This window comes from Pleurodeles waltl, chromosome 4_2, assembly GCF_031143425.1.
Source record: "Pleurodeles waltl isolate 20211129_DDA chromosome 4_2, aPleWal1.hap1.20221129, whole genome shotgun sequence".
Lineage (NCBI taxonomy): Eukaryota > Metazoa > Chordata > Amphibia > Caudata > Salamandridae > Pleurodeles > Pleurodeles waltl.
The window spans coordinates 940196933-940224872 of NC_090443.1; positions in this window are offsets into that span (position 1 = coordinate 940196933).

The window sequence follows — 27940 nt, forward strand, 5'->3', positions numbered from 1 at the left end:
TTCAGTAAGGAAAGCTTTCTGTAATAGGGCTCCAGAGGACAAAGCAGTGATATAGTACACTATTGATGTTTTGATCTGCCATGGATCTTTTTCCAGTTCTAATTCCCCCTTTTCCTAGCCGCCATCTTATTTCCGTAGCACTAGGATAGGCCTCTACAATACATATTGCAGCACGCGGGTGAGTGCGCAGGACACGGGAATTGCGAGATCTCACTCAGCCATCTAATGTCCTACTGTAAAGTAGCCAGGAACTCCTGCTGCTGGGCAATTTCACGCTGAGGGGACTGATGGGGCTTCCTGCGGACTGATCCTTTATGGATCAGAAAGACCACTTGCCTTTGTGTTTGGGGCCTGAAGATTATCTCATTAACCCTCCTCACACTAGCATGCATTTAACCCTTTCTTCTCCCAGAGGAACCATTCGGTGTCTGTGCCAAGCATCGAACACGGCGTGCCTTTTGTACGCTCCCTTCGTTAAACAAAGAGACATCAGAAATAACTGTTTTCATCGTTTACATGCTTCCGAGCTTCCGCTAGTTTACCTGGCAGGCAAAGTAGTGATACAATCCATGTAAATATATTATTTCTTGTTTAGTGTTTACAGCTGGCAGGTGGCCTTTTTCTAATCAGTTACGTGTGCGTGCTGATTTTGGAACTCTGGCACAGTGTGAAAGAGTGACTTGCAAACAAAGCTGTCATTAGAACTCAATAGCGCACATCTCAAGGCCTAACAGCTACCAGTCCACATGTGGCAATGCTCCCAGAGCACAATGGCTAAGGTGTGTCTACACGTTCTGTAACCTTCCCTTATGCTAAATAATCTCCAAAGTGACTATACTGCAGTTGTCATTGTACTGCTACTTTCTAGGTATAAGGTGCACTATACCACTCTGTGCAGCGGCCAACATTTACGTCTGTCTAACAATAACAGTGCACGGTAGCACAACAAGCGTGCTGTTACCAGTGCAGGCAGGAACCCACCCCTGCAAGGGGAAAGACTGAGTGACCGTTTCAAGCCAAGGTTCTGCCTTTCACTGTGCTGGTGGTAAAGTGGCTTGCGTTTGAAAGAGGCACCCTTGGGAAGGCATGCTGGCTGTGTTCCACTTGTATGTGGCGTACTCTAAGTATGTCTCCTGAGAGCTCCTTTGCCTCTGTGCCCACATCTCTAATATAGTGCGGATGCGGTACATCGTGCCTCACCTATGTGCAAATAAGGGACTGCTCCATTACAGTTATGGTGGCACACGTGTAGCACTCGTACAATCTGTATTATAGAAGTCGCTATGCAAGCGTGCATCACTGCTTCCATAATACTAAAGAAACTCAGGTGTGCAGAAAGTCCCACCCTGTAGGGATTTAGCATAATATGACTCTTGTTGGGTATTTCAACTCTTTGGCACTAAAACCATATTGTCTGTTCAGTAGAATGTGAGGCCGACTTGTGTGTCCAAACTGGAATAGCATGGCTAGCAAAAGAACAATGGATATAGGCCTACATCTGTGACTGGGGGTAAGTGTCTGACATTGTTCAGCATGCTGTCTATCATTTGTTCTTTTTGCATTTGTTGCCCTAGGTGGGAAGGGTATGCCCAGACACGGTCCCATGCTCACAATGCTACCGGATTCAAGATAGCCTGGCTGATGAGGGGGAATACCCCAAAACTGGTCCCAGAATGCTTGTTTACAGTCCAGGAAGGACCTGGCCTGGCAGTTCAGGCTGGACTATTCCCATGGAGAGCAGGGTCAAGGCTGATTTGCATATGGCTGCATTCAAACTAGAATGGCGTGGCGAGCAAAAATACAATGGATTTAGGGCCAGGTCTGTGACTGGGGGTGAATGTTTGACATTGTTCAGCATTCTGTTCATCTGTTCTTTTTGCATTTATTGCCTTAAGTAGGAATGGTATGCCCAGATGTTGCCCCTGTGCTTGTTTTGTCTCCAGAATTAAGCTAGCCTGGCTGATGAGGTGTGATACCCCAAAACTGGTCCTGGGAAGCTTGTTTTTTGGTCCAGAGAGAATCTGACATGGCAGTTTGGCCTAAACTGTTCCCATAGGGTTCAGGGTCAAGACTGATGAATATGGATGGGTCCAAACTGGAATGGCGTGGGGAGCAAAAAAACAATGGACTTGTGCCATGCCAGTGTAACACTTGAAGTATGAAGCTGATGCCAAGTTTGCTATTAGCACTCTGTAACTCTTCACACAAAAACATATATTTAATCCGTGTTTCCCAAGATCCACCAGTGGGCAAACCAAAATAGACTTGAACAGAACAAAGGTTTTGCTAAATTTTAATTTTGCCACCAAAGTTGGGCAAAAACACAACTTTTGATATAAAGATGCAAACTATGCGTACCTTGTCAAGCCTTAATGATGGACATGTTCATTCCTTCAGGAAGCATGCTGAGCAATGACTGCAAATGTTGTCTTCAGTTCACACCTAACTAGTGGTGCTGGAGCAATTTTCAGAGTGGGGTTGGTGCTGTTGATGTTACATTACTAAAGTCATAGGGATTGTGAAAAATGTAAGCGTCACACAAAAATGAGTGAAGCAAATGTACCATGCTCATTCAACATGAGACGGGTATGGGTGTGATATGTTGCTGGTGGTGCATTTTGGAACACTGGTGTGGTAGCCCACTGTTGTTTACAGACATAATATTTTCTGTTGAAATGGTCAATGAACTTGCATAGGCATAAAGTTTTAATGGTAAAACGATACCACGCACAAATGATATTATGTGGAATTTGTGATTCACAATTATTTATAATTGCTGCATCACCAACTAGTGTCTTGATTTATTTTGATCCTTTTAAAATCTTTGTTTCTATCACATTTCAGAATTACAAAAAAATAAGCTTTGTTTGTGATTTCCTAATTGCTGATATATTTTGAAATATGTGTATAGTTCACTTACAGGTATTTCAATTATGTATGCTAGGAAAAGAATGACGTCCTCCAACCCTTTCTTTCACTTCCTGTACCCCAGCAACATTGTCACCTAGGTCTTTTTATGAAATTCTCTCACTTTGCTGTCAGAGAAATAAAAGTAAACACTGGTTTCCAACTAATTTGTTAGAAGACATAGGCTGATATTTGACCCTTGTCTTTGAATGCACAGCAAATGTGACAAGAGAAACAAAAAAGGGGAATATTTAAGAGCCCCTAGCGCCACCGAGCCCCACTTTTAGTGATGCTCTGGTAGCGCTATGCACTGCACCGTATTTACAAAGTGGCATAAATACTGCCCCTTCACACGCAGCACTTTGTGTGGAAGGGGCATGCAATGGGTGTTGCTATGGACATGCCACAGCAACACCCATTGCATTTTAACGCTGCTCCAAATTTATGAGTTTTCGTAAACCTGAGGCAGCACCAAAATCTAACGCCACCCCATGCCAGGGGTGGCATGAGCATGGCACAGTGAGGAGAAATGCTTTAATTTCTCGTAGTTTGTTTGCTCTTTCTATGTGTGCTGCGTTTTGCAGCACACATAGAAAGAGCAAATTGGCATTTAAGATTGTTTTTGTGCAGGAAGGTGTGCCTTCCTCTACAAAAACAATCTCCTCCTCCAGGCAGCCATCTTTGCACTATGGTGCAAGAGTTGCTGCGTTGGCGCATGGCAGCAAATTCACCACCGGCGCAGGGGGAAACACAGGGGTGTGCTGCATTCTATTAAATATGGTGCATCCCTGCATTGTGAAAATGACGGTGCACGACGCTGCCAAATTTGGCGCAGCGACGCGCACCATCATTTTCTCCTAAATTTGACCCTCAGTTTGAAGGCTTCTTTATTGCTCATTCACCTTCTGAACTCTAGCATGATTATTTTTAGAAGTGCTGCAGCATCTCCGCACCCCTGGTTCCAGCCCCTGTGCGCCTGACCACTATAATGCACTGTTAGTTCAGATAATTGACTGATGGACAAGCTTCACAATATTTAGGTGTACTGCACCGTTTGTGGTTACCATCCATTGCTGTGCCCTATACTTTATGAGGTGGACTTAATGGGCGATTACAAGTGGGATCTTTACGGTCATCTTAAAAAAAAGTGAAATTACAGGTGGAATCTACAATTCCGGACTACAGTTCTCCGCATAATTTCCCATTTTTCCCTTGAAGTTTAGGTCATTTAACTGCTTTAATCATCTGAAATCTCCACCGTCATCAAACTATAGTCCACTCATATTTAAATCGGGCAGATGGATTATTATATTGGTGGAAAGAGATCCTGGCTAAGTTCCCTCTCGGCCAACATATAAATAAGGCCTGAAGTGTTTTATTGTAGGAGAAAATCCATTTGGAGCCTTACCTGTAGGCTGTACAATATAAAGGCACACTTTTAGGAAGTAGCTGAAGCCCCATATCTTGTTTTCTGTCATATAAACACAAAGGCCTTAATTATGAAAGGACGTAAATTGTGAAGGACTGTGTAAAACCAGTGGCTTTTTCTTACTAAAGATAACAGCTACAGGGCCCATTGGAATATGAATTTTCTTTTTTACACAGAGATTTCAGTCACAAAAAGCAGCAGAAATCTCTGTGAGATTTCCCGGGGAGAAACATACAGGGGAAACCATGCTGGGGGGGAAATATGGGCAAATTAGTGTGAAAAAACCTAGATCCACATAGTATTCCCCAAAAACCATGTAGTCCCTGTTATCTCTGTATTCCCGGAATTAGCAGAACCCATGGTAATCGTCAATACGCCGTGGGGAAATAAAGGGGAAACATCCAGGACAACGACTCTGGAACAACGACCTAAGTTCTTAATGCAAGCGGAATCACGCTTGCATTAACAATGACTGCCTTTTCCTCTGCCTTAACCACGCATGTGCTGAACAACGCACATGCGTGGTTAAGGCAGAGAAAAAGGGAGTCAGCATTGGGAGAGGACGCGGTCAGATAAGTGGGGCTGTGGCAGGGTTGGGGGGGTAGATTTAACCCCTTTACTGCCAGGCCTTTCCCCCTTCTGTGCCGAGCCTTTTTTTGGCTATTTGGGGCCCTCATAACTTTTTGTTCACATAAGCTACCCATGCCAGATTTGCGTCCTTTTTTTCCAACATCCTAGGGATTCTAGAGGTACCCAGACTTTGTGGGTTCCCCAGAAGGAGGCCAAGAAATTAGCCAAAATACAGTGAAAATTTAGTTTTTTTTTTTAAAAACTGGAAAAAGGGGCTGCAGAAGAAGGCTTGTGGTTTTTTCCCTGAAAATGGCATCAACAAAGGGTTTGCGGTGCTAAAATCACCAGCTTCCCAGCTTTCAGGAACAGGCAGACCTGAATCAGAAAACCCAATTTTTCAACACAATTTTGGCATTTTACTGGGACATACCCCATTTTTATGATTTTTTGTGCTTTCAGCCTCCTTCCAGTCAGTGACAGAAATGGGTATGAAACCAATGCTGGATCCCAGAAACAGCAACATTTCTGTAAAGTAGATACAATTCTGAATTCAGCAAGGGGTAATTTGTGTAGATCCTACAAGGGTTTCCTACAGAAAATAACAACTGAAAAAGAAAAATATTGAAATTGAGGTAAAAAACATCAATTTTTCTCTAGGTTTTACTCTGTAACTTTTTTCTGCAATGTCAGATTTTCTAAAGCAATATACCTTTACGTCTGCTGGACTCCTCTGGTTGCGGGGATTTATAGGGCTTGTAGGTTCATCAAGAACCCTAGGTACCCAGAGCCGATAATTGAGCTGCACCCTGCAGTGCGTTTTCATTCTATACCGGGTATACAGCAATTCATTTGCTGAAATATAAAGAGTGAAAAATAGCTATCAAGAAAACCTTTGTATTTCCCAAAAGGGTACAAGATAAGGTGTTGAGGAGCAGTGGTTATTTGCACATCTCTGAATTCCGGGGTGACCATACTAGCATGTGAATTACAGGGCATTTCTCAAATAGATGTCTTTTTTACACACTCTCTTATATTTGGAAGGAAAAAATGTAGAGAAAGACAAGGGGCAATAACACTTGTTTTGCTAATCTATGTTCCCCCAAGTCTCCTGATAAAAATGATACCTCACTTGTGTGGGTAGGCCTACCGCCTGCGACAGGAAACGCCCCAAAACGCAACGTGGACACATCACATTTTTTGAAAGAAAACAGAGGTGTTTTTTGCAAAGTGCCTACCTGTAGATTTTGGCCTCTAGCTCAGCCGGCACCTAGGGAAACCTACCAAACCTGTGCATTTTTGAAAACTAGAGACCTAGGGGAATCCGAGATGGGGTGACTTGTGGGGCTCCGACCAGGTTCTGTTACCCAGAACCCTTTGCAAACCTCAAACTTTGGCTAAAAAAACACATTTTCCTCAACTTTTGGTGTCAGAAAGTTCTGGAATCAGAGAGGAGCCACAAATTTCCTTCCACCCAGCGTTCCCCTAAGTCTCCCGATAAAAATGATACCTCACTTTTGTGGGTAGAACTAGCGCCCGCAACAGGAAATGCCCCAAAACGCAACGTGGACACATCACATTTTTTTAAAGAAAACAGAGGTGTTTTTTGCAAAGTGCCTACCTTTTGATTTTGGCCTCTAGCTCAGCCGGCACCTAGGGAAACCTACCAAACCTGTGCATTTTTGAAAACTAGAGACCTAGGGGAATCCAGGATGGGGTGACTTGTGGGGCTCTGACCAGGTTCTGTTACCCAGAATCCTTTGCAAACCTCAAAATTTGGCTAAAGAAACACATTTTCCTCACATTTCGGTGACAGAAAGTTATGGAATCTGAGAGGAGCCACAAATTTCCTTCCACCCAGCATTCCCTCAAGTCTCCCGATAAAAATGATACCTCACTTGTGTGGGTAGGCCTAGCGCCCGTGACAGGAAATGCCCCAAAACACAACGTGGACACATCACATTTTTTTAATGAAAACAGAGGTGTTTTTTGCAAAGTGCCTACCTGTAGATTTTGGCCTCTAGCTCAGCTGGCACCTAGGGAAACCTACAAAACCTGTGCATTTGTGAAAACTAGAGACCTAGGGGAATCCAAGATGGGGTGACTTGTGGGGCTCTGACCAAGTTCTGTTACCCAGAACCCTTTGCAAACCTCAAAATTTGGCTAAAAAAACACATTTTCCTCAACTTTTGGTGTCAGAAAGTTCTAGAATCAGAGAGGAGCCACAAATTTCCTTCCACACAGCGTTCCCCTAAGTCTCCCGATAAAAATGATACCTCACTTGTGTGGGTAGACCTAGCGCCCGCGACAGGAAATGCCCCAAAACGCAACGTGGACACATCACATTTTTTGAAAGAAAACAGAGGTTTTTTTTGCAAAGTGCCTACCTGTTGATTTTGGCCTCTAGCTCAGACGGCACCTAGGGAAACCTACCAAAACTGTGCATTTTTGAAAACTAGGGACCTAGGGGAATCCAAGATGGGGTGACTTGTGGGGCTCTGACCAGGTTCTGTTACCCAGAATCCTTTGCAAACCTCAAAATTTGGCTAAAAAAACACGTTTTCCTCACATTTCGGTGACAGATAGTCCTGGTATCAGAGAGGAGCCACAAATTTCCTTCCACCCAGCGTTCCACCAAGTCTCCCGTTAAAAAAGATACCTCACTTGTGTGGGTAGGCCTAGCGCCCGCGACAGGAAATGTCCCAAAATTCAACGTGGACACATCACATTTTTTGAAAGAAAACAGAGGTGTTTTTTGCAAAGTGCCTACCTGTAGATTTTGGCCTCTAGCTCAGCCGGCACCTAGGGAAACCTGCCAAACCTGTGCATTTTTGAAAACTAGAGACCGAGGGGAATCCAAGATGGGGTGACTTGTGGGGCTCTGACCAGGTTCTGTTACCCAGAATCCTTTGCAAACCTCAAAATTTGGCTAAAGAAACACGTTTTCCTCACATTTCGGTGACAGAAAGTTATGGAATCTGAGAGGAGCCACACATTTCCTTCCACCCAGCGTTCCCCCAACTCTCCCGATAAAAATGATACCTCACTTGTGTGGGTAGGCCTAGCGCCCGTGACAGGAAATGCCCCAAAACACAACGTGGACACATCACATTTTTTGAATGAAAACAGAGGTGTTTTTTGCAAAGTGCCTACCTGTAGATTTTGGCCTCTAGCTCGGCCGGCACCTAGGGAAACCTACCAAACCTGTGCATTTTTTCAAAACTAGAGACCTAGGGGAATCCTAGATGGGGTGACTACTTGTGGGGCTCTGACCAGGTTCTGTTACCCAGAATCCTTTGCAAACCTCAAAATTTGGCTAAAAAAACACATTTTCCTCACATTTTGGTGACAGAAAGTTCTGGAGTCAGAGAGGAGCCACAAATTTCCTTCCACCCAGCATTCCCCCAAGTCTCCTGATAGAAATTATACCTCACTTGTGTGGGTAGGCCTAGCGCCCGCGACAGGTAATGCCCCAAAACGCAACGTGGACACATCACATTTTTTTAAAGAAAACAGAGGTGTTTTTTGCAAAGTGCCTACCTGTAGATTTTGGCCTCTAGCTCAGCCGGCACCTAGGGAAACCTACCAAACCTGTGCATTTTTTAAAACTACAGTCCTAGGGGAATCTAAGATGGGGTGACTTGTGGGGCTCTGATTAGGATCGGTTACCCAGAATCCTTTGCAAAACTCAAAATTTGGCTAAAAAAACACGTTTTCCTCACATTTCGGTGACAGAAAGTTCTGGAATCAGAGAGGAGCCACAAATTTCCTTCCACCCAGCGTTTCCCCAAGTCTCCCGATGAAAATTATACCTCACTTGTGTGGGTAGGCCTAGCGCCCGTGACAGGAAATGCCCCAAAACACAACGTGGACACATCACAGTTTTTTAAAGAAAACAGAGGTGTTTTTTGCAAAAAGCATACCTTTTGATTTTGGCCTCTACCTCAGCCGGCACCTAGGGAAACCTACCAAACCTGTGCATTTTTGAAAACTAGAAACCCAGGGGAATCCAAGATGGGGTGACTTGTGGGGCTCTGACCCGGTTCTGTTTCCCAGAATCCTTTGCAAACCTCAAAATTTGGCTCAAAAAACAAGTTTTCCTCACATTTCGGTGGCAGAAAATTCTGGAATCTGAGAGGAGCCACAAATTTCCTTCCACCCAGCGTTCCCCCAAGTCTCCCGATAAAAATGATACCTCACTTGTGTGGGTAGGCCTAGCGCCCGCGACAGGAAATGGCCCAAAACACAACATGGACACATCACATTTCTTCATAGAAAACAGTGCCTACCTGTGGATTTTGGCCTCTAGCTCAGCCGGCCCCAGGGGGACAGAAATGGCCTGAAATACATTTGTCCCCCACCCACCAACCCTCCCCCGGGAGCGACCTTTGCCTACGGGGTCGCTCCCCCTGCGTGACATTGGCTCCAAAAAAAAAAATCCCTGGTGCCTAGTGGTTTCTGCCCCCTTGGGGTCAGATTGACCTAAAATCGGCCAATCTGCCAATACAATTTGCCCCCCAGGGGAGCGACCCTTGCCTAATGGGTTGCGCCCCATCTCTAAAAAAACAAATAAACAAAAAAAAAACCACAAAAAAACAATTTGCCCTGGCGCCTAGAGGTTTCTGCCCCCCCCCCTGGAGGCAGATCGGCCTAATAACAATAGGCCGATCTGCCCCCGGGGGGGGCAGAAATGGCCTAAAATAAATTCCCCCCCCCCACCCCGAAACCCTCCCCTGGCAGCGACCCTTGCCTACGGGGTCGCTCCCCCTGCGTGACATTGGTGCCAAAAAATAAATCCCCAGTGCATAGTGGTTTCTGCCCCCTTGGGGGAAGATTGACCTACAATCGGCCAATCTGCCCCCAAGGGGAGCGACCCTTGCCTAATGGGTCGCTCCCCATCTCTAAAAAAACAAAAAAACAAACAAAAAGAATTTCCCTGGCGCCTAGAGGTTTCTGCCCCCCCGGGGGCAGATCGGCCTAATACCAATAGGCCGATCAGCCTCCAGGGGGGGCAAAAATGGCCTAAAATAAATTTGCCCCCCCACACCCCTTTGGGAGCGGCCCTTGCCTACAAGGTCGCTCCCCTTGCCTGACGACGCAAAAAAAAAAAAGATCTCTGGTGCCTAGTGGTTTCTGCCCCCCTTGGGGGCAGATTGACCTAAAATCGGCCGATCTGCCCCCAAAGCGGGCAGAAATGGCCTAAATACAATTTGCCCCTCCAGGGGAGCGACCCTTGCCTAAGGGGTCGCTCCCCATCTCTAAAAAACAAACAGACAAAAAAAAAAAGAAAAAAAAGAATAATTGCCGTGGCGCCTAGAGGTTTCTGCCCTCCTTGGGGGCAGATCGGCCTAATAACAATAGGCTGATCTGCCCCCGGGGGGGCAGAAATGGCCTAAAATAAATTTGCCCCCCAACCCCCGCACCCGGGGAGCGACCCTTGCCTACAAGGTCGCTCCCCTTGCGTGACAGCGAAAAAAAAAGATCCCCGGTGCCTAGTGGTTTCTGCCCCCCTTGGGGGCAGATTGACCTAAAATTGGCCGATCTGCCCCCAAAGCGGGCAGAAATGGCCTAAATACAATTTGCCCCTAACAGGGAGCGACCCTTGCCTAAGGGGATGCTCCCATCTGTAAAACAACAACAACAAAAAAAGTCCCCGGTGCCTAGTGGTTTCTGCCCCCCGTGGGGGCAGATCGGCCTAATTAAAATGGGCTGATCTGCCCCCTTGGGGGGCAGAAATGGCCTAAAATAAATGTGCCCCCCAGGGTAACGACCCTTGCCTAAGGGGTCGCTCCCCTTACGTGAAAAACAAACAAAAAAAACTCTCTGGTGTCTAGTGGTTTCGGCCTCCTAAAAATAGGCCAATCTGCCCCCGAGGGGGGCAGAAACAGTCTAAATATAATTTGAACCCTAGGGGAGCGACCCTTGCCTAAGGGGTCGCTCCCCACCTCAAAAAACAAAAACGAAACAAAAAAAAATGATCCCTGGTGCCTAGAGGTTTCTGCCCCCAGGGGAGGCAGAAAATGCCTTAAAAAAAAATGCCCCCCCTGGGAGCGACCCTTGCCCAAGGGGTCGCTCCCTTATGTCAGTTACATAAATAAAAAAGACATCCCTGGTGTCTAGTGGGCGGTTTGACAGCCGGATTGCTTTACAATCCGGCTGCCAAAACGCAGAGAGAGACTTCAAAGGGAAGGAAATGCATTTCCTTCCCTTTGAAGCCTCTCTGCCTCCTCCCCGTGATCAGCTTCCTGCGCAAAGGAGGAGGCATTGTGATTGTCAGTGCGTGCTCGGGCTCTGATGTCACAGGGGCGGTGAGGGGGGTCGGGGGTGTAAGGGGAAGGGCTTCCCCTTCCATCCCTGACTTAACCCCACAGAGGGAGCGCTAGCGCTCCCTCTGGGCTGGGTGCCCAGGACATAATGGTTACGTCCTGGGCACAGCAGCACTGTGCCGCAGGACGTAACCATTACGTCCTCGGCACAGAACCGGTTAAGGGGTGGGCAGTGGATTAAGGGCTTAGGGTGGGGAATGTAGGGGTAGTTTGTTTTTTTAGGGGTGGGGGATTGGGGTAGTTCTGGTTTTTAGGAGTGGGGAGATCGGGGCAGTTCCGTTTTTATGGGTGGGGGATTGGGAAGTTTTGTTTTGGGGGTTAGGGGGTCGGGGTACTTTTGTTTTTAGGGGTGGGGGATCAGAGTAGTTTGTTTTTTGGGGTTGGGTTGGGGGATCGGGGTAGTTTGTTTTTTGGGGGATCGGGGTAGTTTGTGTTTTGGGGATGGGGTATGGGGTAGTTTGGTGTATTGGGAGCTGGGGGGGTCGGGTAGTTTGGTATTTGGGGTTGGGGGATCAAGTTTGTTTGGTTTTTGTGGTGGGGGTCGGTGTAGTTTGGTTTTTGGAGGTGGGGGTAGAGGGATCGGGGTAGTTTGGTTTTTGGAGTTGGGCGGCTCGGGGTAGTTTGGTTTTTTGGGGGTTGGAGGTCGGGGTAGTTTGCTTTTTGGGGTGGGGGTTCGGGGTAGTTTGGTGTTTTGGGGGTGGGGGTCAGGGTAGTGTGGTTTTTGGTATGGGGGTCAGGGTAGTTTCGTTTTTGGGGGTGGGTAGTCACGGTAGTTAGTGTTTTTGGGGGTGGGGGTGGGGTAGATTGTTTTTTGGGGGTGATGGTCAGGGTAGTTTGGTTTTTGGGGGTGGGTGGATCAGGATCGTTTGGTTTTTGGGGGTGGGGGGTCGGGGTAGTTTATATTGTGGGAGGTTGGGGGGTCGGGGTAGTTTGGTGTTTGGGGTGGGGGATCGGGATAATTTGTTTTTTGGGGTGGGGGTCAGGGTAGTTCGGTTTTTAGGGGTTGGGGATCGGGGAGTTTGGTTTTTGGGGTTGGGGGGGTCGGGGTAGTTTGTTTTTTTGGGGTTGGGGGGTCAGGGTAGTTTGTTTTTTGTGGTGGGGTCAGGGTAGTTTGTTTTTTTGGGGGAGGGGGTCAGGATAGTTAGGCTTTGGGGGTGGTGGGGTTGGGGTAGTGTGGTTTTTGGGGTGGGAGTCAGGGTAGTTTCGTTTTTAGAGGTGGGGTGGGGGCTCACAGTTAGTGTTTTGGGGGTGGGGTAGTTTGGTTTTTGGGGGCGAGGGGTGGGGGTAGATTGTTTTTTGGGGGTGAGGTGGGTGGCTCGGGATAGTTTGGTTTTTGGGGGTGAGGGGGTCGGTGTGGATTGGTTTTTGGGGTGGGGGTCGGGTAGTTTGGTTTTTGGGGGTGGGGGATCGGGTAGTTTGGTTTTTGGGGGTAGAGGATGGGGGATCGGTGTAGTTAGTGTTTTTGGGGGTGGGGATCAGTGTAGTTTGGTTTTTGGGGGTGGGGGTCGGGTATTTTATTTTGGGGGAGGTTGGGGGGTCAGGGTAGTTTGGTGTTTGGGGTGGGGGTATCGGGATAGTTTGGTTTTGGGGTGGGGGTCAGGGTAGTTTGGTTTTTGGAAGTGGGGGATCAGGGGAGTTTGTTTTTTGGGGTTGGGCGGGTCAGGGTTGTTTGTTTTTTTGGGGTTGCGGTGGTCGGGGTAATGTGATTTTTGGGGTGCGGGTCAGGGTAGTTTGTTTTTTTGGGGGTGGGGGGTCAGGGTAGTTTGGCTTTTGGGGGTGGTGGGGTCAGATTAGTGTGGTTTTTGGGGTGGGAGTCAGGGTAGTTTCGTTTTTAGAGGTGGGGTGAGTGCTCACAGTAGTTAGTGTTTTTGGGGGTGGAGGTAGTTTGGTTTTTGGGGGTGAGGGGTCGGGGTAGATTGGTTTTTGGGGGTGGGGGTAGATAGATCGGGATAGTTTGGTTTTTGGGGGTGAGGGTGTCGGGGTGGATTGGTTATTGGGGTGGGTGGTCGGGTAGTTTGGTTTTTGGGGGTTGGGGTAGTTTGGTTTTTGGGGTTGGGTGGGGGGATTGGGATAGGTTTTTTTTTAAGGGTTAGGGGTCGCTTGTTTTTAGGGTGGATGGGTGAGGTCAGGGAAGGGTTAAGTGCTCAGGGTGGGTGGGAGGTATCCGGGATAGTTTTGTTTTAGAGGTAGGGGGTCAGGGTAGTTTTAGTATTAGGGTGGGGTACCTCTGGGCCTTAGGACAGGTCGCATGCTAGAACCACCCATGCCGTTCCCACACAAGCCTTTACTACGCATGCTTTTATGAGGAAAAATCATTGTAAAGGCATGCGTGGAAAAGGCATTTGTGGTAACATTGCGGTTGTTGTTCAGGCATGCGTGGCTCCAGCATTCTTTGTTCCATCATACATTCAAAATAAAGGGTTTTTTAACGGTCCACTCATAGTGATTTCTCATCCTGATTTTATTATTGTGGAAGTAAAGATGATGATAGTGTTTTACAGCATGTTTGAAAATGCACTAGCAATTTTTTTATTTATTTTTAAATAGAGGTACACTTATTCACGTTGTGCCAGCTACAACATTTTGATTTTAGCCTGGCTAGAAGGAATGTCAAAGTCTTATCAATTCAACTTCTACTCGGCAATTACAAGCCTGTAATGACACGACTACAGGCACAAAAGAATAGTTGGATTAGACTTCCACTGTTTATGGCTGGTAGAGTTACCATATTGAAAATGTTGATAATGCCCAAGCTTCGGTACCGATTTTTGAATATCCCAGTCCCTCTTACACAGAAATTCCTTCAAACATTAAGAGTGGAATTCAAGGGATTAATATGGACTGGTAAACAAATCCTGCTGAGGAGGGATCATATGACACAGCTGCTAGTAAATGGAATGCTGGTTATACCGGATCCAGATAGATATGACTTGGTTGTGTAGGTCCTTTTCATTATTTATTGGTATCTGTCTCAGCTGCTGCCTCACACTGTGGTGGAATTAGAGAAGTTGGAAAGGGGCACCTTGAAGACATGTTTTTTTACAACGCCTCTAGTACCCAGGGCTTGAAATAAACACTGTAGCAGCAACAAATAAGGCATGATGGGATCTATGCTGATTAGCTGGCATGTCAATGCTACATTCCTCAAACACCCCCCTGGTTGACATCCCGGCATTACCCATGTCAGCAGAAAGACAGTACAAGATACACTAACTAGACATGGGATGTCCGAGCTAGGGCACTTCTATGAAAGGGATCTTTTTTTCACACTCACCCAATTCAAAACAAAGGAAAGAAAGGGACCTAGGAGCCAAAGGACACTTTTGCCCATGCTAGGCTAAGCCAGGCTATGAAGAGACGATACCCCAAATTTCCACAGGAGCCAGAGGAATTCATATTGCTTTCAAAGGTAATTGGATTAGAAGATGCAGAGGGTGAGGTTCTCACCTTTGTAATATGTCAAAAGTTTCCATTGTACCTGTGAACATCCTGGCTGGGCATCTGTGGAAAGAGGAATTGGGAGAACTTTTGGATGTGTGAAAATGGTCCTACTGTTTTGTCCAATTGCAAACAATATCTATGAACTATAGACACAAGCTGTTCTCCTTCTGTTTTCTACAAGGGTTATATTAAAATTGATCCTGCTATGATCCACACCTGCAATAGACGCCACACACCCCAGACAGATTTTATGCACCTAGCTTGAGGCTGTCAACGAATACGTAAATAGTGGTTGTAAGCATTGGATATAATCTCACAAATAGTAGGAACACCTGTTGCAAATTTCCCAGTTATGGCTCTGATGGGGTACGTAGAAAACATTCAAAACCTAAACTCAGACTGACAATGCTGTTGCTGGTATTGGTGAAAAAGGATATTGCATTGTATTGGCTGAAGGGTCCAGTGTCAACAACAAAAAAGTGGTTGAGATGTGTTACTTCTTGCCATGGAAATGCAGAAGTTTTTAGTGATCTGCAGCCGGAGAAGTCTAAACCACATGACATCTGATTACCATATAGGCCATACCTGTCAATAGAAAACAGCTAACTAGTTTTACCCCTTGAGAGCTGAATGGCCATATACACTTGTAAGACATGCATGCATAAATGGAGTGGAAACTGACACACTTATGATGTACGTCTGAGCGTTATGGGAAATCTGCTAGAGGACACTCTGTGACTGACCTGTACCTCTTACTAGCAAAACGTAATGTGCTTTAAATATTCTAAAAGAGCTGGACCACTGTAAATGTATTACACAATATAGTACATTATCTAATAAAACCTCCCAGGAAAACAAAAGAAGCAAAGGCATACACAAAAATAGAAGTTTTAATGGCAAGGTTGGAGCTTTTAAAAAATATGGTGTAATTTCTAAAAGACAAAGCAATATTCTAGACTCTTGCATAAGACTTTGGGCCTCATAACGAGTTTGGCAGTTCGTGGACAGCTATGGCTGTTGGGGTGGTCCAGACGCCATATTACGAGTATGGCAGTCTCACTAAAAGAAGACCGCCAGAGGTCCGCTGGCAACACCAGGTAGGACAGACCGCCACAATCACAAAGAAGCATAAACAGGCTTGCTGAGCCTGTGTTGCCGTTAGACTCATTACGAGGTTGCACACTGCCATTGTGACCTCGGCAGTCCAACCACCATGTATCAGAAGGTGGAAACGGACAGTCTAAATGGAGACACTCACCTGCAGACAGACTTACCATGGAGCCCTTCACAAATTCATGCCGATGCTCATGCTCATCCAAAGAGAACCAAATCCATGCCGCCCTGGACGCCAACAACCATACCTGTATCATTAATCTTCACAACAGCATGTTGTGCCTGCTTACACATCGGGGGCATGCCACAGGTACGCAGGGATACGTCTAAAACCACAAATATCCACAAACATATATCAACACAGAGACACACACAGTCACTATACACCCCCTTTGGGCAGCAAACACACTGCACCTCAACACTATACAAATACACACAGCCACACAGCTCAGGCACAGGGACAGTGAAGGCTACACAACATTGTCACACTACTGGCCAGGGACTGTTCACACATATAACACACATATCTATAGAAGTGGCATGCAACACAAACAACACCACCACCACCATGAAACAACCCTACAATGGACACACACACACCACACACATCACAGCACAATGGGAGCGCAATGGCATGCACTAAACACAGAGACACAAATAGACAGAGAAAACATGACAACTATACCTGCACAAATGGGGATGGGGGCATCTGGGACACCCAGGGAAGGGGACTGCACTGGGACATATGTCACCTTGAACAAGCCCCTCAAACAACATGTGCACAGGAAATGGCCCTATATAGGTCCCAGGGACAAACAATACTAAACCCAAATGTCATGCACATATGCACAATGGGGAAGGGCAAGTCAACAAAGCACATAGAACTAGTACTGCATGGGACATACCCCTACAGGAACTATCTGCATATCTCGAGATGACACACATCAGAAACATACAGAAGCCCTATCAGGGGAACAAGTTTAACAGCATACAAGCCCACATTGCACAACATAAAAAGGAATACTTACCATACCAAATACTACACAATGCCATGACACCAACATTGCATTTACCCACACACATACTTATACACATAACATATACTCTTCTTTCGGGGGACACCAGCACTGCCCACAATCTCACATATTGCAAAAACAGCACATGGAGCAGCGAGCAGGCTCAAACACACACAATTGCAGGCATACAACACAAATTAATCAGGAACAACATAATTGTGTTAAAGGAATTTCAGGACAAATGTGTACCCAATAAAACAAACTGTTTGGGTTTATTAACTTATAAAGTTCTTCAAGTCCAAAGGCCATTGGCCAGTCCACAAATGTTCAGATACATCACAGTGTTGTGCATAAAACTGGCTCTCAACTGACAGGGAACCTCCACAGGAAGGGGCATCAAGGAGTGAAGCAGGCACCTCAGGGATTATGCTGGGGGGCAATTGAGGATCAGACTTGGGAAGGGGGGTTTGGGTCTAGGAGGTTAGGTCTTCTTTGGAGGTGTGGGATACTTATTGACAGCAGGAGGGGTATGGGCGCTTGCAAGGGGGCAAGGGAGGCCTTGGAGGTGGAAGGGATGGACTTGGAGCTGGGTGGGGTCCTTCTGGGTGTGGTCCAGGTTGGAGAACAGGGGTAAGGTCAAGCTCACAGAGGAATTATTTTTTGGACACACGGGAGGGTCATTAGAAAGGGGTCAGTATTTGGAGGCTGAGGGAGTGGTTGTCTGATATGTAGGTGTGGATGCCGTGTGTGTGTGTGTGCTTATGAAATATATGCTTGTGTGTGGTGGGTATCTGTTGGGTGGGTGAGTGAGGACGTTTATGTGTCTTGGGCTTAGGGGGATGGAGGTACTGGAGGATGCCATGATGGGTGGATGAGTGTCTGCTGGGGTGGTGACTGCAGGTAAGGTTAATATGGTGGAAGTATGTGTGTCTGCAGTTGTGGTGTCTGTGGGTGTGGTGTGCTTTTGATGGATATCTGCAGGTCTGCTGGGGTGGTGTCTGCAAATAAGATAAGTGTGGTGGCTGTGTCAGTGACCGTTGTGGTTGTGGTGGTGCCTGTAGGTATGCTTTATGTCGTGTGTGATGCTGTGGGTGGTAAGAATGTCAGGGGAAGTTGTGACTGTTGTAGTGTCTGCAGGTGGATGTTGTTTGTGGGCATGCTGGTGTGCCTTGTTGTGCTTGTGTTTGTGTGCATTCTGTCTGTTGAGGTGTATGTCTGTGGATCTGTCTGTGTGCTTCGGGTAGGTAGGGGAAGGGAGTATTTGGACTGGGAAGAGGGAGGTGGAGGGGGGACAGGAGGAGTGGGGTGACTACCTGCCATCAGTATCGAGGCCAGAGCCGGAAAAGATCTCTGTAGGCCAGCCATTGCACCATGATTGCCTTCCAGTAATGCATTGGTTTGTTGCAGTTGGGTCGCCAGTCCCTAGATGGCATTCACAATGGCTGACTGACCCACAGAGATATTTCTCAGGAGTTCATTAGGCTCCTCACTAAGCTGGGGTATCAGGGGTTGGGGCAGAGGTACCTGCGGCGAAGAAGACAAGCACCCTCTTGGGTGAGCAGGCACGCCAAATGGGTGGGGACCGACAGGGAGGACGGTGATAGAATGGGGGGTGGTGGAAAAAGATGGTGCTGAGGGATACCTTGATGGGTCCACAACCACTAGGGAGTGGCCACTGGAGGAGGAATCCGAAGATGATGATGATGAAGATCCAGTCTCCCCTGTGGCAGTCCCCTCACCCTCTGGGCCGCTGGTTCCCTCTGTGTCAGTAGTCTCTTGACCTGAGGTCCTGTGTCCAGATGCGTCCCCACTTGGATCGGCCCCGTCTCCTCCGCTTGCCTGTGCTGATGCTGCAAGGTCAAAGAGGAATATGGTCATCACATGACCAGGATACCACCTGAACCACAATTCAGATTGACTAACAATACCATGAATTTTAGTAGGACCCAGCAAAACTACTCATCTAAGTGGTGCATACATGTGCCATGACATATGCATGCATGCCATCTGGATTTACTACAGTAGCCCACACTAAAATCAGGACCTCAGACAACTACAATTGCATGGGTGAAGTTGTGGAACCACACTAACCATACAACAACTAGGAGTCCTCTACATCCTCAAAGTTGTCCCATGTGCAGCAGACCTCAGCCAACTAATGGCAAACGACGCTATCCCATTGTAAATTCCATTCCCACATATTCCACACAAGGTCATGCACACATCTATTTGGCACATACATAATGAACCTACAATTAAAATGAGGCCCCAAAATCCTGCTATGTGGATCCCAAAAGTTCTAAATCCTGGAGTATGTGACATGGAAATAACCATGTCACACAGGAAACATTTCACCAATGTACAGTTCAACAAGTGGCATCTGTCACAATAGATTCAAGGAGGTAGTATCAATGTAACTCAGATAGGCCTCACATGAGGCATTGAAAGGAACAGTATTGATGTCAGGTTCAATGTGTCAGAGAGAGATGTCCCCAGAATAAACAGAACAATGATTTTGAAAAACCCAGGATAGTCACCACTAATGTCTGACACCCATTACAGTGACATCCGCTGAGGGTTTCTGTATTAGACATCTGTACTTTCATCTTGAACATCCCAGTTCTGGTGTCTGTCTGTGGATGAATGCCTGTAGCCAAAAACATGTGATGTAAACATCACTACAAGTCACTCCATGATGCATGCCAACAGTCATGGCACAATCCTCAATCATTACACATGCGCAGAGCACTTTTATACTTGATTCCACATCAAGGGCATAGATAAACACAAAGTGGTTCCACATTCTGGGCCTACCTGTCATCTCCCTCATAGCTACTGCAGGTCTGTATGCCAAATGACATACTATGATGCATGAAGGTATGTCAGACAAGGAACAATGGTGACACACTCCTGTCTGTGGCACCACACGAAATAGACGCCCATTGTAGATTTACTATACCACTAACAGTTTCCCATGTACATATATGTGAGGGATTACAGACATCATCCCATCAAAATAGGTAGAATATGCATGGAACTGCAGCATAGAAATGTTTCCTAAAGAGAAAGGGACACATGATGACATGTAAGCATAAGGAATGTTGGCAACAGTGATGACACATCATTCATGTCAATAGACATTCCCCAATTACAAAGGGAAAGTAGTTCGCTATAGCTGCAAACAAATAGCTATGTAAGCCATGTCATATTTATATTGGACACCTACACATCACAGACTGCAGTGAGGCACCAGCACCCATCATACACAGAAGATAACTGGGTGACAGAAGTTTACATACACATATACCCAGACACATGGCAGAGTATTGTTCTCCACAACCTACTTAGCTTTGTATCATATAGGTAGAGTGATCTGTTGGATAGAAATTAGACTCACTAGAACAACAATCATTAAATGAATGATCACTGTACACAGCCATTTGCTCTCCCTGCTGAGCATGTGGTCTGGGGACTTCTCCCAGTTTTGTCCTAGGTCCATATGGCAAGGCACACCAGTGTGGTACACATGACAGTCGGTACCTCACTCAATCACATGGCAATGGGACAGACAGGAATTTGCTGTGTACTCACCGCCTTGTGGCTGCTGTGCAGCCCTCAAATGCCCATTCAGCTCCAGGTAAGCCACCGCCAGAATACGGGCCATTAGAGGGGTCATGGTCCGCCAGGCACCGGACCTACGTTGGGAGGACAGCCCCAGCTGGCCTCCGCGATCTTCCGGGCCCAGCATCTCAGGTCCTCCCACCTTTTCCAATAGTGGGCGCTCCACCGGCTCTGGACCCTCAGGGTCCGCACCTTCTTGGTGATGGCTCTTCAAATCCTTTTCTTCTGATAGGCGTTGACCTTCATGAATGCAAAAGACAGGACAAGAAATTATGTCAACAAGTCCCATCCAGAATGACTGAGTCACATACATATGATACCAAGATAAGAACATCCTGTCTTGCCCTTACTGCCCAAGTGTGGCACATAGCAGTCACTGAATACAGAGAGATGACTACAAACTCTTCCTAATATGCAGCCTTACCCACCACTCAGCGCAGGCCCTGCACTGACTAGGTAGGTCAACTAACATCTTGTAGGACATGATCTAGAAATCTGACAGAGATCAGAAACACTACAAGACACATCACACCTATGTGGCTTCTGAAAGGTAAACTCATCAACTGCATCAAAACATTCACAATCTGTGAGAATGATCCTCTGCATACAGTCGATACAGGCTACTGCCAGGGTACAAGCTCTAATATCACACATGGGTAGCAATGAAGGGATTGGCATTGGGGCACAGTCTAGCCTGACAATGTGTGGACATGTGCAAATACAGATGCAGACTCATGCCAGTTCAGAGGGTGGGGGGCCTCTGTGTTTCATAAGCAATACTAAACAAACTTTTTGACATATGTTTACATAATACAAAGATCACCTTCAGAATAACATTGGCATGCAATGTACATTTTCTGCAATGTGACCAGACAACTGAGTGACATATCATGGGTTATCAGTAAACAACACATAGTTTTCACTTATGCAATGTCAGAAATGCAGAGTATGCACAGGCCATATGTGATATGTATGAAGGTGACAACAGGGCTGTGGGATCAAGGGAACTGTCAAGGCTCTGTAACACACTTTGACAGAGATGCCAAGTGCACATCAGTCACAGATCATCAGCTCTCCCCTAATACCATTTACATTCTTATCAGAGGATAGAGCCTCAATACTGCATACTAACACTGGGGCAAGATGTGGCCTCATAAAATGTTGTACTGGGATACAGTGAGTGGGAACAGTGCCACAGTTGTATAACAAAAGTGATTCTACACCAGTCCAGAATTGGACAAATACAATGCGATAAATTTGACAGGCCCCGGTCTCTGCAGGCTGAGGAGACAGACCTACATGAAACTCCATTCCCAACACTTCCCTGCATGACAGTACATCATGTAGCATGCCAAATTGAAGGGCAGAGTAAGTCAAGATATGCCTTCTAAACAAGAGTCTAGCAAGGGCTGATGTTGTATAAAATGTCTGTGGCACCATACACATAGCTCACATTACACGCAACTGACACATACAACATGCATAAAATGCTCATGCTGTCATTTAAATACTTGTGCCCTCACGTTGATGACATCCATGAGGTAAGAGATGCCTGGGGATGGCTGTTATGTCACCTCACCTAGTTATGTGCCTCCAACACAAGGTGGATCAGAGTACACTTAATGCACACACCACAATGTATAAAAATTCAACACCTGGCACTGAACAAAAATACATGCACATTGACTCCCCCATTGATGCACAGTGACTGCACCTACAGGGCTTAGAGTTCACATTCTGCCACACATGGTTAAACTCTAGCCTGTGAGGAGGGAATATATGTTGAAGTACAGAGAAAACTGTGCACATGAGGCACTTACCTGCTCCTCTGGTCCACCATAGAGCTGTTCATACAGGGGTAGGACCTCAGGCACCAGCTTCTCCAGCTCCTCTGGTTAGAAGGCTGGGGCCTTATCACCTGCTGTACGTGGCATGAATGCTCCCAGAGGCGGTACACTACAGCTCAGGTAGTGGACGTCATGCTGGCAGCAGTGTCAGGAGTCAAGTGAGGGATTTTACAGAACATGGCAGTCACGTGTGCCAATTACATGGCCATCACTGCCGATGGACACAGCCATTGGCCTACAACCACCACTGGCATCAACAGTAGCCTATGGCTGTATCCGCCGCGGTTGCAACCGCCTAATGCCATGACTACTTCCGCCAGCAGTTGTGGGCTGTTCCCAATGTCCTGTGGAGTAGGTCAGGCCTCCACCATTTTAGAGGCCTGAAATGTGTCATATGGCTCCGACAAATGCGTCACACTTCCGAAATTGTTGGGTTTTGCATCAACTGCTTGTCTTTTCAGTCATGTAGCTCATACTACTTGGACACCATTGTTCTACATTGCTAGGGATATATGGTGATTTGCATTGGGGCACAGTCCCCCACCCCTCCCCCAACAGAGGTAATTTTAATGCTTGGGACATCAAGCCACAGTCCAAGGGGCATGTTTTGTTGCACAATTGTCGATGTCCATGCACATGATGTGTGCACATGTAAGTCAAAGCAAAGGGGTAACGTGTGACTGCTGTGTGATTATCAGTTGTGATGGGCACTGTGTATCATGTCCAAACCTCAATACATTCTTTATCACATTGTAACATTGACATGCATCTTGTATGTTGCAATGGACACATTGAATGATGGAAATACTCATGTCTTGTCATACCTAGGTACCAAGGGAGGGGAAGAATCAGACAACCTCCTGTTTATCATCCACTGCAGAATTTCACACCATGAAAGAATGCCACATCATCCAGATCTACCGTCTGAATCAGCTAAGAATTGTGCACCCATGTCATCTGTTGGAGCCAAAGCTGATGCCTACAATTCGTCATCCAAATAGCATTCCACCCATTGCACACGTTATGGCAGTTTTGCACTTCCTGACAACAAGACCCTTCCAAAATACAGTGGCCCTATCTGCTGGGATGTCCCAGCCTATGTTTAGTGTGGTTTTGAAGGATGTACCTTAAGCAATGTTGAAACACCTGAACAGCTATATCCGCCTTCCTCAACATGAGGATTTTCCCCATGTGAAGGCTGACTTCTATGCTTTGGCACACATCCCACATGTGGTGGGAGCCATTGATGGTACACGTTTTGCCTTGGTCCCACCGCATGACAATGAACAAGTGAACCGCAACAGAAAGAGCTACCATTCCATCAATGTCAAGTGGTTTGTTTAGGGGATCTCTATATTTCACAATTCTGTGCCTGTATCCCCTGTTCAATCCATGATGCCTTCATTATACAGAACAGTGTAATCCCCCAACTGATGTCACAACTGTACCCATGAAGGCCTGGCTGGCTGGTAAGTCAAATCTGTCCTGTTTCTGTGTGTGCAATGTCTGCTGCAACTAATCCAATGAGAGGCACTCATAGTTACACATATGTTCCATTCTCGTATAGGGGACTCTGCATACCCAAACCATCCATGGTTGTTGACACCGGTGAGGAACCCAACTACGCCATGGGAAGTCAGCTTCAACAATGCCCAGGGAAGAACACAGGGTGTCGTTGAGTGGGCTTTTGTGCTCCTGAAGGACAGATTTAGGTGTCTGAATAACACAGGTGGAGCCCTCCTCTACTCACCCAAAAAAGAGTGTAAGATCACTGTGGCCTGCTGCATGCTCCACATAATTGCCCTGAGGGGGAGCCAGCAGTTCCCCGAGTGAGAATCCTGAAATAGTAAGTGAGAATGACAGTGATGAAGCGGAAGGTGGAGGCTTGTAATCAGATCTCATCAATCACTACTTTACCTGACTGTAAGTAAGTTTTGTTATTTTGTCACTGTGACTGTATGAGGAACTGTAATTATCAGGATGTGTGGACTAGGGTGTTTTTTCTACAGTTTGTGGATGTAATGCTTTGCCGTATACATCAAAGTGTTGCTTGCTAAGTCAGTCTTGAACAATTCACTATCTTGATTATCTGCAGGGTTTGTGTCATTCTCATTGCAATGTATGTGTATCCACTGATGTTTGATATGAGCTTATGGTCATAGGTATAACTTCCAAAGCTAAACTCCTTGTATTATTCATTATCCAGGTACTTTCACCATGCCATCCTCATGTGGTTATTTCAGAGTCATGAAATTGGCTGGTATCTGATGCTGTTCTGACATGAGACGAGGGCATGGATTGATCCAAGTAATGTTGGTCACAGATTTAGGGTGTATAAGTCCTTTGTCAAGGCAGCTTGGACAGTGTGTAGATGGAAACCTGAAGTGCAGGATACACTGGTTTGATATGGTGCGTTGGTTCATTTGTCGCATGTGTGTGATCATATGGCTTTGAGATATGTTCTAATCCAGTGAAATCCATGCATTCTTCATTCACATTGTGTTGACAAGGATCCTGAATTACCTGTTTGTAGCTGTAGATGTGGTTCCTCATTCCAGAGGGACAGAGTGCCTGTGCCACAACACTGACATAGGTTGTATCATACCCACAGAAGCTTCGTCATTGTAATGGGATAGACCCATAAGCAGGTACTGTTGTACTGCTCTCTGTCTGTGCCATGGCTTATGAAATGTTGGCAAAACTGGTTTTGGTATGTGATAAGGCTTAAGCTGGTGACAGCATCCACTAATCTGTTAGCCTATTCTACGAAACGAGGTCTGACTAAGCCCTTTCTTCTGTGATCTGAGGAATGGTACTTTGGCATACCTAACCTGATTCAATATGGTTCAGACATTCTTGAGTCTGACAGTCCAGACATCTTGACAACCTATGTGCTGTACAGTGCAATACAATATTTGATGTGACCAGACACTTGTATCATTGTGTTGCTATTAATTCTCAACATGACACTACCTGTGACGTATCCCTCCTTCCATTACAATCTTGTGTCTTCCTCATGTGCATCACAAGGGCTTACATCTCAACATTTCAACGTGTGGATCAGAAGCAATGTTTTTCTGTTTGGCGAGTTTATTTACATAGGTGCAGGACATAAAAAGTGATGCTACACAAGATGAAAGTGAAGGGATCAGTCATGGTGGATATAATCATATTAGTAGATGCCACAACATTTGGAGTCGAAAGTCCAGTGTCCTACCACCATGGAAGATGGAGCGTGGTTGGAGAACAGTCAGCAGAGTGAATAATTGACACACAAAGGAGTGAAATCAGGAAGAGGTCACTTGCTGGCAGTGGTTGATGTCTTGGCATCTGCACCTCCTGAAGTCTTGGGTGGACGTCCTCACTTGTGGGGGGTTCTGTAGCTACAAAGGCAGGGGTGTCTGAAGCGGGTCGTTCCCCTGACAGAGCCTCCCTTCCAGTGGCTGCCACCGATGTAGAAGGGCCTGGTGTTGCTGGGCCAAAGGGTAGGGTGTGGTGTTGCTCACGGTCCCTGATCAGGGCACTGCTAATCGCCCTGAACACCACTGATACGGAGGCCAGGATGGTGTTTGTGGCCTCCGACTTTTCCAATGACTTTTGATCTTATGATGTGAGAGAACCAATGTTACAGGTTGTGTTGTGACATCTGCCTCCAATAGTTGACAGTGACATTTAGCCAAGGATGTGTACATGTTAGATTGGCAGCTTTTCCTTATGTGACTGGTATACATGCTATCAATTGTGTAGACCTGACATTTCTGACATATGGCAATTCCATTTCTGTCAACTAGCTGCAGAATGTATGAGTTCATTAGCACTTAGAAGTATAGTAATAGACTTACATCTTGCCAGCAGTGCAGGCAAACCAGTGGATGGGCAGGATGTGGCTTTGATCCTTTTAAGTCCTAGTTGACTGTTATGCAGGCAGACCCTGGACGTTGTTGTATATGTGATTGTAGTCATCATGTGGTCAGTACATTTTGAATGTCCCTGCTGCTAATACCATTCAGGTGATGCATCTTGAGGCCTTTGGTTCATGTTTTTGGGTGCACACAGGTTGAGCTGTCCTTCCTGTCCACAAAAATTCCATCTTGGCTTAGCTGCTCAAGATAGATCTAGGTGTTTAGTCACATCACAAAGTGTACCATGATCTGTCTCTTGGTCCCTCCCAGGTGAGTAAAGTTCATTTGTGAGTTCACAAACAGATGCATTGCAACATATGTAGTGTCCTGGTTATTGGAGTTACAGGGATTGGCTCTTTGGGAATTTACAGTAATGTTACTTCAAGTACTACACAGTATACATAAGGTATCCTCCTAGGTGTGTACACGCCCATTGCAAGGTCACAAACAAGGATATTGGGACAGATGCACACTGGGCTTGTGTTTTGATTTTTAGACACAGAAACCCTTGGCCTTGACAGTCATGTCCCTACCTTTACGTCATGCAGTTGTTATATATAATCCCCCAGATGAGTGCACTTCATGTGTGAATTCCCAAAGAAGGGTATTTTGGCAAGTGTACACTAGACTGGTGTTTGGAGTGACAGTAAGGGCACCTCCTGTGAGTTGCAGCCGTTTAACTCCCTATATTACACAAACTATACTGATGGTTCCCTCCCTGGTGAGTACACGTCAGTGATGATTTGTGTCACAGGGGTATTTTGGGGGAGGACACAGTTTTGTAGTCTTGATTTGGGGTAGCTGTACCTGCTGTGAGTTGCAGTCCTGTCACTCTCACTGCTTCACAATACCTGACAGCTGCCAACTACCCCAGTGAGTACACAACATATGTGCTTTGACATTCTGTTGTCTTCAGGGAAGGGGACACTGTTCTGGTGTTTATAGTGACAGTAGCAGTGCCTACTGGCCTTATCAGTCCTGTCAGTGCTTGTACTATCCACACCCTAGACAAATATCCAACTCTCAGATGAGTACTCTTCAATGGTGAGTTCAGGACAAGGGTCCTTTGTGCAGAGGACACTGTGGTGGCTGAGTGGAGTGACAGTAGCAGTGCTTCATGGCCTTAGCAGTCCTGTCAGTGCTTGCACAACCCACACACTATACAGATATCAAACTCTCAGGTGAGTACCCTTCAATGGTGAGTTCAGGGAAAAGGGTCATTTGAGTAGAGGAAACTATGGTGGCTGAGTGGAGTGACAGTATCAGCGCCTTGTGGCATTACCTGTCCTGTCATTGCTTGTACTACCCACATACTATACGGATGTAATTCTCTCACGTGGGTACACTTCGATAGGGTTTTCCCAAACAACGTAAATTTGAGTATGATGCACTGCTCTGGTTTTGGAATTGTAGAACAGTGGCTGCTGAGAATTGTAGTGCTGTCACTCCCTGTACTACATACAATGTTCCCTCAGGTGAGTCTATTTCACATGTGAGATGCCAGACAGTGGTCTATGGACAGGTGGACACTGGGCTGGTGAGTGGGGTGACAGTGAAGGTGGTCAAAGGTGAGCAGTGTGCATGCTTGACAATACATTTTAGTGATATTTTAGTGTTGTGACTTACCCAACTCCACTCCCCCAAGTATTCCTGTCAAGCCCTTGGGATGCAGGATGGTCAAGACCCTCTCCTCCTAGGATGTGAATTGTAAGGGAGGAGAGGGGGACCAGCACCAGTATTCTGGACATGCAGCTGGTGCCGGGATGCCATA